The 15,416-nt window shown below is 43.1% G+C and overlaps 1 pseudogene; it reads right to left on the bottom strand.

The window, feature by feature from the left end:
* Positions 1–424: 424 nt before the first annotated feature.
* On the bottom strand, positions 425–834 carry LOC124518126 (40S ribosomal protein S18-like; annotated as a pseudogene).
* Between the last annotated feature and the right edge of the window lie 14,582 nt (positions 835–15,416).

Genomic DNA, 15,416 nt, shown 5'->3' with positions numbered 1-15,416 from the left:
TTTTAATTTTAATGTTATTTGAGAGAGCACATGCATGCACAGGCACGCACAAGCAGGACAGGGACAGAGACAGAGAGAATCCCAAGCAGACCCTGTGCAGTCAGCACCAGCTGGACACAGGGCTTAATCCCATGAACCGTGAGATCATGACCTGAGCCAAAATCAAGAGGTGGATGCTTAATGGACTGAGCCACCCAGGAGCCCCAGAGTTCTTTATGTATTCTTGACACAAGTCCATTACCACACACAGATTTGTAAGTATTTTCTTCCATTATGTGGGATTTCTTCACTTTCCTTTTTTTTTTTTTTTAATAAGGAAGCCATCGGTGCATAACCTATTAACAGATTAACAGACAAGGCCTGTAGATATATTTCTTCTTGGACACACCCACAGTAAAGCCACAAACAGCCTTAGCATGCTTAGCTAGGTGGTCTTAGCATGCTGTCCTGGGACACGAAGTCTCTAGAAATGATGCAGCCCTCTGTGGGCTCAAATCTTCTTCATTCTAAGTCTTCATGAAGTTTTTTGTCCAGACTATTGGTCACGACCTAGCTGTATTTTCCATCCTTCACATCCTTTTGTCTATTCCAGAACCAGTCTGAGATCTTATACTGGTGTGAATTCTGCATAATACTGATCACACATTCCACCTCATCCTCAAAGAGTCTTTTGCCCTCTTGGTAAGGTGGATGTCTCTGCTTTCCTCAACACCACATGCACATATCTTTACCCCACATCCTTAACTGCAGTGATGGCAAAGTCTATTTTCCACTGCTCATCAATACCGACTACTTGCAAAACGTGCTGGAACTCTCAGGGATCACGAGAGACATGATGGAGGCTCTAACAGCAGCATGTAGGCCTCCTATGGAAGGCCTCTTTTCACTTTCTAGATGCTGTCCTTTGACACACACAAGTGTCAATTTTTAATTAAGTCCAATTTATCTACTTTTTCTTTTGTTACTTGTCTTTTTGGTATTTAAGAAATCACCTCCTATGGGGCACCTGGCTGGCTCAGTCAGTAGAACATGCAACTCTTGTTTATGCTGGGTTGTGAGTCCAAGCCCCATGTTGGGCATAGAAATTACTCAAGAAAAATAAAGTAAAAATCACTGCCTAACCCAAGGTCACAAAAATTTACTCCTATGTTTTCTTTTTTTAATGTTTATTTATTTTCGAGAGAGAGAACACGAGCACAAGTGGGGGAGGGGCAAAGAAAGCCGGGGAGAGAGGATCCAAAGCAGGCTCTGTGCTGACAGCAGAGAGCCCATTGCAGGGCTCAAACTCAGGAACTGTGAGATCATGACCCCAGCAGAAGCCAAATGCTTAAACAACTGAGCCACCCAGGAGTCCCTACTGCTTTGTTTCTAGTAAGAGTTTCATTATTTTTGCCCTTATGTTTGGGTCTTTGATGCATTTTGAGTTTATTTTTGTGTATAGTGTGAGGCAAGGATTCAAATTCATTCTTTTGCATGTGGACATCTAGTTGTCCAACACCATTTGTTGAAAAGACCATTCTTTCCCCCACTGAATGGTCTTTACACCATTGTTGAGAATCAACTAGGGGCGCCTGGGTGGCTCAGTCGGTTGAGCGTCCGACTTCAGCTCAGGTCATGATCTCACGGTTCGTGAGTTCGAGCCCCGCGTCAGGCTCTGGGCTGATGGCTCAGAGCCTGGAGCCTGCTCTGGATTCTGTGTCTCCCTCTCTCTCTGCCCCTCCCCCATTCATGCTCTGTCTCTCTCTGTCTCAAAAATAAACATTAAAAAAAAAATTTTTTTTTTAAAAAAAGAGAATCAACTAACCATAAATGTGGGAAATTTACACAATTTACACAATGGACTCTCAATTACATTGATCTGTTATTCTAATGCCAGTACCACACTGACTTAATTACTATAGTTTTATAGATTTTAAAATAGGGAAGTGTGAGTTCTCTAAGTTTGTTCTTTTTCAAGATTGTCTTGGCTATTCTGGGTACCCCACACTTCCATCTGGATTTTAGGATAAGCTTATAGATTTCTGCACAAAAAGGCAGATGGGATTTTGATAGGGAATGCACTGACTCTGTACATCACTTGGGGAAACACTGCCACGTTAAGTTAACAATGTGAAGTCTCTGGTCCATGAACATGGAATGTCAAGATTAGACATATTCTTATTTTATCTTTTTTTTAACGTTTATTTACTTTTGAGAGAGAAAGAGTGCAAGCCAGGGAGGGGCAGAGAGAAAGACACCCCAAGGAATGTAGTTTTAAAATAAGAATACAGGGGCGCCTGGGTGGCTCAGTCGGTTAAGTGGCCGACTTCGGCTCAGGTCACGATCTCGCAATCCGTGAGTTCGAGCCCCGCGTCGGGCTCTGTGCTGACAGCTCAGAGCCTGGAGCCTGTTTCAGATTCTGTGTCTCCCTCTCTCTCTGCCCCTCCCCTGTTCATGCTTTGTCTCTCTCTGTCTCAAAAATAAATAAACGTTAAAAAAAAATTTAAAAAAAATAAAATAAAATAAAATAAGAATACATCTGGAGCATATGATTCCTACGATGACTAACATTAGAGGACAATAATCTGAGTAATTTTCACCATCAAAGGGCTATTCTTCATGCAATTCTACAAATGCAATGAATATTGACAAACTTTTTCTACCCTTTGCTCAACTAAGTTACAGTAAGTTAAAACATTAATTACCATAGCAATTTTTAAACTTCCACGATAGTAAACTTACCCAATGATAGCATAGAAATGCCAAATGTATAATCATGGAATGAGAAGTCACATACAATTATATGCCTTCCCTTACTTAACACTCACTATTAAAAAACGCTAACCTATTTTTTACTCTTGCAAAATTACAACACAAAGCCAGGTTTGCTGTTACTTAGACCACCTATTTTTTTTTTTAATGTTTATTATTTTTTGAGAGAGAGAGTGTGTGTGTAAGCAGGGGAGGTACAGAGAGGAAGATACAGAATCCAAAGCAGGCTACAGGCTCTGAGCTGTCAGCACAGAGCCCAATGTGGAGCTCAAACACACAAGCTGTGAGATCATGACCTGAGCTGAAGTCGGACGCTTAATCCACTGAGCCACACAGGCGCCCCAAACACCTGCTATTTCTTAGCAATTCTGCGCTTTATCCACAAAATAGTACCACATCCTCATTATAAATTATCATTTGTCAACCAGAATCTCAACAAATCATATTTCAGATTGCTGCAAGTTATCTTTTCTCTATTCATCATTTAAAATAATGCATGTTAGGGGCACCTGGCTAGCTCAGTAGAGCATGTGACTCTTGATATCAGCATCATGAGTTTAAGCCCCACATTGGGCATAGAGCTTACTTAATTAAAAAAGAAAACACCCGGGCTCCTTGGTGGCTCAGTCAGTTAAGCGTCTGACTTTGGCTCAGGTCATGGTCACATGGTCCGCGGGTTCAAGCCCCGCTCCGGGCTCTGTGCTGACAGCTCAGAGCCTGGAGCCTGCTTTGGATTCTGTGTCTCCCTCTCTCTCTGTCCCTCCCCCACAAGTGGTCTGTCTCTCAAAAATAAGTAAATCCTAAAAAAAAAAATTAAAAAATAAATACCCACTAAAATAATGCACGTTCTTCAGACTGGAATATCCTCCCTTAGAGGTAATATAGCCTCAAGATGAAAAATAAGGCAATTAGAGACACACTGTCACATCTATTTCCCTCCCCCATTTTCTGTCCTACTCTCTAGTTACTGTTACTGCCTTATCAACCTCCTAATACCACTTCTGATCTCTAGTAAAAGGGACTAGTTAAAAAATAAAAAGACACTACAGCAAAACTTGGTTTGCAAGCATAATCCGTTCCAGAAACATGCTTGTAATCCAAAGTACTTGTATATCAAAGCGAATCTCCCCATAAGAAATAATGGAAACTCAGATGATGTGTTCCACAACCCAAAAATATTCATATAAAAATGATTACACTACTGTAATATAAAATATAAAGAAAATATAAAATATGAACAAAAATAAATTAACCTGCACTTACCTTTGAAAACCTTCGTGGCTGGTGTGAGGGAGACAAGAGAGAGGAGGGTTATTATTGTGCAGGAAAACTTTCACTATCGCTAACTGATGCTGACTACAGTACAGTATTAATAAACTCTTCTCATCTATCGCATTTAATGTACCCGGCAATAAGGCAGCAGAGGAAAGGGTCTGTACCTGCAGGCAGCCTGACCCAGAATGAAGCAAAGCATTCCTACGCTTGCTCTTGTAGGAAAAGCAAAGGACTGTCCATAGGTGCTTCGAAGGGACAAAAAACACACTAGTGCCAGTTGTGGGCCCCTTCCGACGTTCTGAAAAATCACTGATTTCTGCTAAACACCATGGCCTGAGACCGAGCATCTGAGCATGGAAGATGATCACCCACAGTCCCGCAGGGAGAGACAGAAAGAGAGAACCACCACTGGGCTCAGTTGTGATCATATGATGTTCGGCATCACGTACTACTCGTATTGCAAGACATCCCTTCTTTATGAAGTTAAAACTTATTTGCTCATCTTGCGGAACACTCGCAGAACAAATTAACTCACAATCCAAGGTTTTACCGTATCACCACTGCTTTCCCATTCTCAACAGCAAGAAAATACTAATGATAAAATGAGCCTTATGTTACAACGGTAAATTGTATAATCTAGTCAAAAAATTTAACTTGTATCCATGAAGTCTTTTTATATAGTGCCTAGTTCATAGTAAACAGAGGAACAAGATAAATGACACCACATGTAAACCACCAGAAAAAGCCAGAAAATAGGACATTCTTTAGGACAACTGTTTTGGTCTCTTTGATGAGTCAGTGTTATGAAAAAAGGGACCATGTGAGATTAAGAGAGACTTAAGTGACAATAACTAAGATATGATTAGATACTGATTCTGGATTAGATCCTAGATTAGATACTGATTTTGACACAAAATCTTTCAAGAATATTTTGGGACAGATTGGGAAAACGATAATCGAATAATGCGAAAGCACTCAGTAAGAGGAAACTACTTAAATGGAAAGTGGGAGGTGGATCAACTGAAGAAAAAACATTTCAAAACAGTACCTACATATGTTTATCACACAAACCAGCAATCCCACTCTTTTAACAATATGGTTTTTTTTTTGTTTTTTTTTTTTTTTTTCAACGTTTATTTATTTTTGGGACAGAGAGAGGCAGAGCATGAACGGGGGAGGGGCAGAGAGAGAGGGAGACACAGAATCGGAAACAGGCTCCAGGCTCTGAGCCATCAGCCCAGAGCCCGACGCGGGGCTCGAACTCACAGACCGCGAGATCGTGACCTGGCTGAAGTCGGACGCTTAACCGACTGCGCCACCCAGGCGCCCCAAAGCAATCCCACTCTTAAATACTTACTCTTATATATATATAACACACAAAGACTTGTATGTGAATGTTCATAGTAGCTCTCTTCACAATCACCAAAAACTGGAAAAACATGTCCATTAACTGGTGAATGGATAACAAATTGCAGGACACATAAAATGGAGTAGTACTCAGTAATAAGGAACAGTCTATTCTACTGACTGTGGTGGTGACTTCAAAACTATATATAGGGGCGCCTGGGTGGCGCAGTCGGTTGGGCGTCCGACTTCAGCCAGGTCACGATCTCGCGGTCCGGGAGTTCGAGCCCCGCGTCAGGCTCTGGGCTGATGGCTCAGAGCCTGGAGCCTGTTTCCCTCTGTGTCTCCCTCTCTCTCTGCCCCTCCCCCGTTCATGCTCTGTCTCTCTCTGTCCCAAAGATGGATAAACGTTGAAAAAAATTTAAAAAAAAAAAAAAAAAACTATATATATTTGTCAGAATTCACACAACTACAACAGAAAAGTATGGGCAAGGTCTAAGGCCAAATGTTGATATATATATGTGGTCACAATTTCTATATTGCCTTGGACCTCTGAGGACTAGATCTTAGCAAAATGAAAGGGTTTGCTGACTTTGGTGGTATTAAAGTTCAACATATCTGGGATATACAAACTCAAGTCATTTGCGAATTGATCATGAATGTCCCTCAATGTCCACTCAGTGTAGGTGTAACTCCTATATTACTCTCATTGTTACTATTTTGAATTAAAAATGAAGAATGATTCTTGGGGGAAAAAAAAGAACTCACATAAGTATACACTTAAAATTAGTAAATTTTATTGTATGCAAATTATACCTACATAAAGCCAATTTTTAAAGTTTATTAAAAATTTTTAATCTAATTTAAATTTAATTAAAAATTTTAAGTTTACTTATTTTGAGAGAGTGTGTATGTGAGTAGGGGAAGGGCAGAGAAAGAGGGAGACAATCCCAGCAGGCTCCATGCTGTCAACGTGGAGCCCGTGGCAGGACTCAATCCCATGAACCATGAGATCATGAACTAAGCATGAAATCAAGAGCCGGATGCTTAACTGACTGAGCCACCCAGAGGCCCCATAAAGCTGATTTTTAAAGATTATTTTGTGTATTTTTACCTTGTCTTAGTTGAAATACCTATAAACATTTGTGTATATGTATGCAAATATTGTTGGATAAAAAGATGCACAAAAAAGTTGAGAAAGATATGTATTTAAAAAATTTTTTTAACATTTACTCATTTTTGAGAGACAGAGTGCAAGCAGAGGTGGGGCAGAGAGAGAGAGGGAGACACAGAATCCGAAGCAGGCTCCAGGCTCTGAGCTGTCAGCACGGAGCCCAATGTGGGGCTCGAACTCACAAACCGTGAGATCATGACCTGAGCCAAAGTCTAAGGCTTAACCGACAGAGCCATCCAGGCGCCCCAAGAAAGATAACTATTTAGTATTAATAGTAGTAATCCCCATATTGGTAGTATTATAACTTTATTTTTTTTCTTTGGCTTGTCTTTTAAATTATTTTAAATTGTTTTTTAAATTTTGTGCAACGTATATGTACAACTGTCATAATAATAAAAGGGTTTTTTTAAACAAAGATCAATTTTTTTTTTTAATTTTTTTTTTCAACGTTTACTTATTTTTGGGACAGAGAGAGACAGAGCATGAACGGGGGAGGGGCAGAGAGAGAGGGAGACACAGAACCGGAAACAGGCTCCAGGCTCCGAGCCGTCAGCCCAGAGCCTGACGCGGGGCTCGAACTCCCGGACCGCGAGATCGTGACCTGGCTGAAGTCGGACGCTTAACCGACTGCGCCACCCAGGCGCCCCAACAAAGATCAATTTTGATTTAAAATTTTCTTATAGACATGTCTATGAGTTATCAATCTGTGGGTTTGTGGGTTATAAATTTAATTACAGTTGTGAATTTGGAGGTAAGTTTTTATTGTCAAAATAATATTCACAAGGTAAATAATTATTTTCTTTGGATCATAGTGAATACACATTCAATGAATACGGTATGTTCCAGCATCATATTTGGATTACACTGTGTCTCTGTTTTCTTCCCAAATAGCAACCTACTCTGGCTACTGAAAAAAACACAAAAATAAGAGTAATATTAAATTTAAGCATCAGGTTTGGCTATAACAGAGTTTTGTTTTGTTTTCAAGTATTTATTTATTTTTGACACACACACACACACACACACACACACACACACACACACACCCAGTGGGGGAGGGGCAGAGACGAGAGAGAGAGAGAGAGAGAGAGAGAGAGACAGAGAGACAGAGAGAGAGACAGAGACAGACAGACCCAAGCAGGTTCCACGCTGTCAGTGAGCCAGAGCCAGATGAAACTGTGAGATCACAACCTGAGCCAAGATCACAAGTCAGGACTCAACCTACTGAACCACCTAGGTGCCACAGCTCTAACAGGGTTTTTTTTAAAAACAGCAATCACTCAAAATAAACAAGAATTGTAACCATCAAATTCAATGAAAAATATATTACTTCTGCTTTTAGGAGAAATAGGTAATAAAAGAACAGCACATTAATAAGAACTATGGTGTAAAAAGAAATATTTCTGAGTTACACTTTTATTATTTTTAATAACACTTACCAAAATAAAGCATTATCAAATACCCTATATAGTAGCCTAGATTTAGGTAATTGCTTTTATAATACAATTGTGAGGTGTTAGAGACTATCTTTCACTACTCCTCAAGTACTCACAGGGATGTCTTAGATCACAGAAAAGTAATGGGGACAGGAAGAGGTCTGAGGTTTTTGCCTGTGGCTTTTCTTTGTGGGTTTGGGGTCTATAGGGGATTTTTTTTTTTTTTTTTTTTTTTTTTTGGTTTATGGTTTTGGGTTTGTTTGGGGAGCTTTTTTGGTTTTGTTTGTTTGGGTTTGGTGTTCTGCTTGCTTTTTGTTTTTTGGCTTGCTTTTAAATTGAGTTATTTTAACAGAATAAGATAACAAACATCAAATTCCCACCACATGTGAGGCATTGTTAATACCTATCAACATTTTCTCTTATTTAACACTTCTTTGGGATGGATATTACTGTTCCATTATACAAATGAGAACACTGAAATGTATAACAGGTAAGAATTGTCAAAACACATAGAACTGGTAAGTAGCAGAGCCAAAATCTAGAAAATGTGAGCAGTCTACTACTAAACGATGAGATCAAAAGATTTATCCAAAATTCAAGTATATTTCTTCTACATACCAGCAATGAACTAGTGATAAACAATAACAATATGAAATTTTAAAAACAGTTCCATGTATAATAGCATCAAATAAAACACTAATAAATTTTTGAAAAAAGGTCAAGTCTTGGACCTGAAAGCTACAAAACACCAACGAAAGGACAGATTAAACACAATCTCTATAAAAATCCAAGCTAATTTTTTGGCAAAAATTAAAAAACTGATCCTAAAATCCATTAAGTAAGGGACCCAGAAAAACCAAAACAGTCTTGAAAAAGAACAAAGTTACAGGATTTACATTTAATTTCAAAACCTATTACAGAGCTACTATAATCAAATAGTATAGTACTGGTAGAGGGTAGACAATAGAATAGAATTCAGAGTCCAAAAATAAAACCTAGCAGGGACACCTGGGTGGCATCAACTCTGGATTTCAGCTCAGGTCACGATCTCATGGTTTGTGAGATGGAGTCCCACAGCATGCTCCTTGCTGACAGCAAGGAGTCTATTTGGGATATTCATTCATATTTCTCTCTCTCTCTCTCTCTCTCTTCCCCTCCCCCACTCTCTCATGCTCTCCCTCTCTCTCAAATAAATTAATAAACTTAAAACAAATAAATAATAAAAATAAAACCTAACACATAATCAGCTGGGTTTCAATAGGGTACAAAGACCATTCAATGGGCTTAAAAGCAATCCTTTCAATATATAGTCCTGGGACAACTGGATCACTATATGCAAAAGAACGAATGTGGACCATTACCTTACACCACACACAAAAATCAACTCAAAATAGATCAACAACCTTAATATAAGGGCTCAAAAAAACATACACTCTTAGAAGAAAGCACAGGGGTAAATCTTCATGACCTTGGATTTGGCAATGGATTCTTAGATATGACACCAGAAGTATGAGCAGCAAAAGAAAAAATAAATAAATTGGACTTCATCACTTAAAAACTTTGTTTTTCAACAAAAGACAGTATCAAAAAAGTGAAAAGACAACCTACAGAATGGGAAAAAGTATTTGTAAATCATATATCTGATTATGGTTTAGTATCCAGAATATTTAAATAACTCCTACAACTCAATACAAATAACTCAATTAAAAAATGGACCAAGGATCTGAATAGTCATTTCTCCAAAGAAGATATACAAATGGCCAGTAAGCACACACACAAAATCCCCAATATCAGTAGTCAGCAAGGAAATGTAAATCAAAATGGCAAGGAGTTACCATTTTAGATCTACTAGGATGGCTAAAGAGAAACAAATACAGAGAGAGACAGTAACAAGTATTGGCAAGGATGTAGAGAAATGAACCCTCAAACTCCGCTGATGGGAATGTAAACAATGTAGTAGTGCCATAGGAACAGTCTGCCAGCTCCTCAAAAGGTTAAAATAGAGTTACCATATGATCCAGCAATTAGAATATGCCCAAGAGAAAATAAAACATATGTCCACACTAAAACTTATACATAAATGTTCATAGCAGCAATATTCATAATAACCAAAAAAAAAAAGGAAAAAACCCACATGTCTATTGATGGATAAATGGATAAACAAAATGTGGTATATCCATCAATGGAATATTATCCAGTAATAAAAAGGAATGAAATATTTATACATGCTACAACATGGATGAACCTCAAAAGGACTATGCGAAGTGAAAGCCAGACTACTATAAGATCACATCATGTGAAATGTCCAGAACAGCTCAATGCCAGCAGCTGGTCAAAGGGGAATAAGGAATGGTAACGTGCACGAAATTTCTTCGAAGTACGATGAAAATGCTCTAAAAGCAGATAATGGTGATGTTGGGCATAGAGTGAATCTACACTGAAAAGGTTAATTTTAGGGTAGGTGAATTATACCTCAACAAAGTTGAGTTTGTTTTTTCTTTTTAAGACACTTAAAAAATTGCAATGATGGGGATGTGATGTACAGCGTGGTGACTATGGTTAATAATACTGAATTATATATTTGAAAGGTGCTAAGAGAGTAGATCTTGAAAGTTCTCATCACAAGAAAAAAAATTGTAACTATGTATGGTGATGAATGTTAACTAGACTTATTGTGGTGATCATTTTGCAATACATACAAAAATTAAATCATTATGTTATACACCTGAAACTAATGTTATATGTCAATTGTATCTCAATTTAAAAAAATTTTTTAAATCCACATAAACTGCAAAAATGACTCAAAGAATAAAGAACCTAATTTTTCTTCCTCAGATACAATCTCAACTCCCAAAGTCCTGTCTTCCTATATATTCATATTTTTCCAGTCAAAAAAAGAGAGTGAAATGAAATCAACTACTGAAATTCAAAAAAAAAAAAAAACAAAAAAAAAACTAGCCCTGAAATATCAAATCACTTTCAAACAATTCTATTTTAGTATTAACTCTGAACTAAACATTAATCTCACTTTCAAAATGTTGCATAAAAACCACAAATGCTCAGAAGGTCTAAGCAAATAGCCAACTTTTCTGAATAAACAGTAATTCAGATTTGCTTTGATAAAATGTAAATATTTACCTGCCTCAAAGGAACAAAATCCTTTAAGCCTAGTGTTCCCAAATGATGAAGAGAAAGAAGCACGCATTTTTTTTTTATTCAGGCGTTGTTCTAGAATTAATTTTAACACAGCTAGGGTATACAAAGTTGATAGTTTGCACTAAGCAATGTATACTCTGATTTTGCCTACAACATAAACAGTCACAGAAGTTGGGACCTGAGAAAAATCACATTTTACAGTAAATCTGACAGAGATATTAATCTCAAAAGCTCCTGAAAATGTCTCAAGAACTCCTATTTTGGAAGCTCTCTGAGTTATTCAGTCTTCCTACAAATAATGAATGACCATATACCGTGTGCCAAGCACTGCGCCGGTACCAGGATGCCATGGTGAGTTCCAAACAGAACAGGTCCCTGGCTGCTAAACAGTGCCTGTCGAACCTGCCTGACCCTAACAACTTGGGAGTGTGTTAAAAATTCAAACTCTGCTCCTCTGCCTTGGAGAGTCTGAGTCCACGGCCCTGGGAAGAGTTGTGACGCCAGTATTCTTACCAAGCTACAGATTGTTTCCTCCGCCTGGGCGGTTTGGGAAGCCAAATCCTCAGGGCCATCCCGTCCCGCCCTCTGAGAGCCACACCTCCAAAGCCCATTTTGCTCAGCATCCTTCACCCCGACCGACACCCCCAAAGGCACCATGAAGCCAGGAAGGATGTCAAGCATTCCAAAATCACGCTGCGCCGAGCCACCGACAGACTTGGTTGCTTCCAGGGACGGACCGCTTACTCCCTGTGATTCCACCTGGGGCTGTCGGCACCTGAGTCTCCCAGGGCTGCACCGACACCTGTCTCCGAGCGGCTGCCATCTCCCTCTCCTGTGGGCCCTGGGCGGGGGGCAGCCGCCGCCCTGCGGGAGCGAAGGCAACAGGGGAGACGCGGTGCGCAGTAGGCGCCTACTGTATACACCCCCCCCCCCCCACCGCGCGCGCGCGCACATACACACTCTTTCGAAACCGAGCTGGGCAGGCGGCGGACCGAATCCCGCCGCAGAACGGCGCGAGGCGGGACAACTCGAAGCCGCACGGCGGGACGGGGTCCGCCTCGCGGGCGCTCGTCAGTCGCCGAGGCCCGGCCCGGCTCGCACCGACGGAGTTTCACAAAGAAAGTCTCCCGGCCCGCGCCCCTCACGCACTCACCGGCGCCGGCGCCGGCGGCGACTCCGGCTCCCGCCGCCTACGGCTCCGCGCCGGGGTCGGCCCCGGTGTTGGCTCGGGAGCCGGCGGCGGCGACTGCTCCATCCCCGCGGGGCCCGGGCCGCGTCCGCCTCGAGCTAACGGTCCCGCCAGCTAGGCGCGCGCGCCGGCCCCGCGCGCCATGTTCCCGCCGTACCGCGCGCCGCCGCGGCAACCCACACCACCCCCCCCGCAACCGCGCACGCGCGCACGCGCCGCACCAGCTCCCTGCGCGCCTCCGAGGGTCCCCCCAACCGCGCAAGCGCGCACTCGCCGCGCCCCTTCCCCGCGCGCCCCGCCTTGCGCCCTCCGGAGCCGGCCGCTGTTCCCGGCGTCGAGCCCACCCCCTCCGCACCCGTCCGGCCGGGCTGGAGCGCTCGCCGTTCCGTAGTGAGCGCCGCCGCCTGCCGCACTGCGGACGACCCCCGGCCCGGCCCCCAGCCCCTGCACTGCCCTTTCTGCTTCTCCCGTCGCGCCGGGCTGGCGGCGAGGGTCTGGGCCGGGAGGGAATTAGCCCTAATATATGTCGGGGGAGGAGGTGGGTGGAGAACGCCGCTAAGGTGATGAGATCCCCGTCATGGAAGTGTGCAAGCACGTGCGCGAGAGTTAGGTGGTACAGTGAATGCCCATGTCCCCGGGACAGCCAGACTCAAGGGAGAAGCTGAGCTCGAGTCCCACGTCTCCACCATCCTTTGCGTGAGTCGGGTAATGTCTCTGGGGGCCTGTTTCTCCTTAATCAGGAAGGCCAACAACGAAGGCATGTTTGGGAGGGCTTAATGAAACCATCCAGGTGGTGCCGGCACCGAGCCTAGTACTTACCAATGGGTAGTCGGGTGACAAGACCTAAGTACTTTTGTGTACTGGTTAAAGCCAGGGGCTCTGGAGAAGGGAAGTCTCAGTTCAAGTCTGGCCTCCACCTCTCGCGAAAAGAAACCTTTACCAGGTGACTTGATTGAGCCACAGGGCCTTGGTTTCTAAATCAGCAAATGGGGAGAAGGGCAGTAATGCCTCACAGGGTCGACGTAACCTTTCGGATGATGCCAAGCTTTCCAGGCTTCTCTGGTACAATTCTGGCCCTATCCTTGCAAGACTCCTAAGAGTTTAAGGAAAGGGGCTCTGCTCCCAAACTCTGTGGTATAATTAGCTGGGAGGGGTTCACTCAACCTTGGGGCTGGAGGGACTGTTACTTCCCACATCTTCGCTTTCCATCCTCTGCCCCAAACATCTCTGAAAACCCTAAAGTTGGCAGAAAAACAACAGCAGTGAATGTCTTCCCTACTAGAAAAAGTCCCCAAGGGTTTCTGGGAGTTTGTAAATGGTTGAATTTATTAGTCTGACCTTTTACAGATACGAGTGACAACAATAATTCAACCTGGAATAGAACAAAAAGGGAAACGTATTTAAAAGCCGTGGGGTCGTACCACACTTCAGGCATAGCTGGATCCAGGTGCTCAAGCAGTGACCTAAATCTTGAATCTCTTTCAGCTCTGCTTCCCTCCTTGATTTCTTTCTCTTACAGCTCTCTCCAGTGTCCGGAGCAGCACCAAGGTCACATATGACCAGGAAAGCAGGAGCTGTTTGCCAACAATCCCAGCCAGTCTCAGGGCTGACTTCCGTTGTACTCATTTGGATCACAAGTCCTTACCTGAGCCAATCACAGCAAGATTGGCCAAACCTGGCTAGATTGAGCCCCTCTGGGAAGAGGATGGGGTCAGCCCTTCCAGAGGACATGGGGGGAGGACGAGTGGGAGGAGGGATGCCTCTCCCAGAAAAATAGCAAGCCAGTTACCACAAGAGACATGAGGTGAGGACAGGCACAAAAAGGAGCGGTCTACTGCACCATTATCCAGGCATGCAGCAGGGCCACCGTGGGGCAACATTACAAGGGAGTGGCAGTTACTTCAGGCACTGGGAAATGCCCCTGCACCTCTGCTCCCACCATCCACCCAGTCCTGACATTTCCCAAATGTTTGGTCAAAGGCATCTCACTAATCTGCCTGTCCTGTGTGCCCTTCCCCCTCCCCCACCCCCCACAAGCCGAACAGATTATGTTACTTCCCTGCTCAAGGACTTTCTGTGGCTCCCTCATGGCCACTTATGTGGCCCTCCCATCTTTAACAATGGAGGCCAACACGGATAGATTGCTAATCACATGCCAGGCACTTCAAATGGACCACCCCACCCCCCACCCCCGAATCCTCACAAACACCATTTGATGTTGGTACTTTTCTTGCACTCACCGTACAGATAAGGAAAGAAAAGCTCATCAACTTCAAAGCCAAAGTCAGGAAGCGCAGAGAGCTCAGATTGGCACAATACTGCTACCATTTATGTTGCCACCCCAGCTCCACTTGCTCCTTTCAAAGCCCTGGGCCCACCTCCAGGTGGGAGGCCAGTGGGAGGAGCTCCACCAGGGAAGGAAACCCTTGGCACCCCATCAGCTTCCATAGTACGGAGGGGAGGCAGACCCTTAGCTTTACCATCTCCCCCTTTCTCCCCATACTTCATGGGAAAAGGAAAAAGAATTCCCTCCACAGAAAACTAGAGTGAGGTCAGAAAGAGGAAGTGGATGCCAGGTGGTGGCCCCAAAAAAGCAGCAGAAATCTCCTTATTGATGAATGTTAGCTTCCGGTGGTCTCTATAACAAATTACCACAAACTGGGTAGCTTAAAACAACACAAATTGGGGCACCTGGATGGCTCGGTCAGTTAAGCGTCCAACTTCGGCTCAGGTCATGATCTCACAGTTCACAAGTTCGAGCCCCGCGTCGGTCTCTGTGCTGACAGCTCAGAGTCTGGAGCCTGCTGTAGATGCTGTGTCTCCCTCTCTCTCTCCCCTCCACCCACACGCTGTGTGTGTCTGTCTCTCGCTCTCTCTCTCTCTCTCAAAAATAAACATTTAAACACACACACATACACAAACTTACTCTCTTATAGTTCTGTAGTTCAGAAGTCTGATATCATTTCCACTGGTGAAAGTCAAAGTGTAAAGGACTGTTTCCTTCAGGAGAGGCTGAGGGGAGGATCCATTTCATCGCCTTTTTCCAGCTTCTAGTGGCTGCCTGTATTCCTTGGCTTGTGGCCCCTTCCTC

This window comes from Lynx rufus, unplaced genomic scaffold (assembly GCF_022079265.1).
Source record: "Lynx rufus isolate CCGP_SWC_20201006 ecotype Redwood Valley unplaced genomic scaffold, mLynRuf1.p SCAF_24, whole genome shotgun sequence".
Lineage (NCBI taxonomy): Eukaryota > Metazoa > Chordata > Mammalia > Carnivora > Felidae > Lynx > Lynx rufus.
This window is presented reverse-complemented; position numbering and strand designations above follow the sequence as displayed.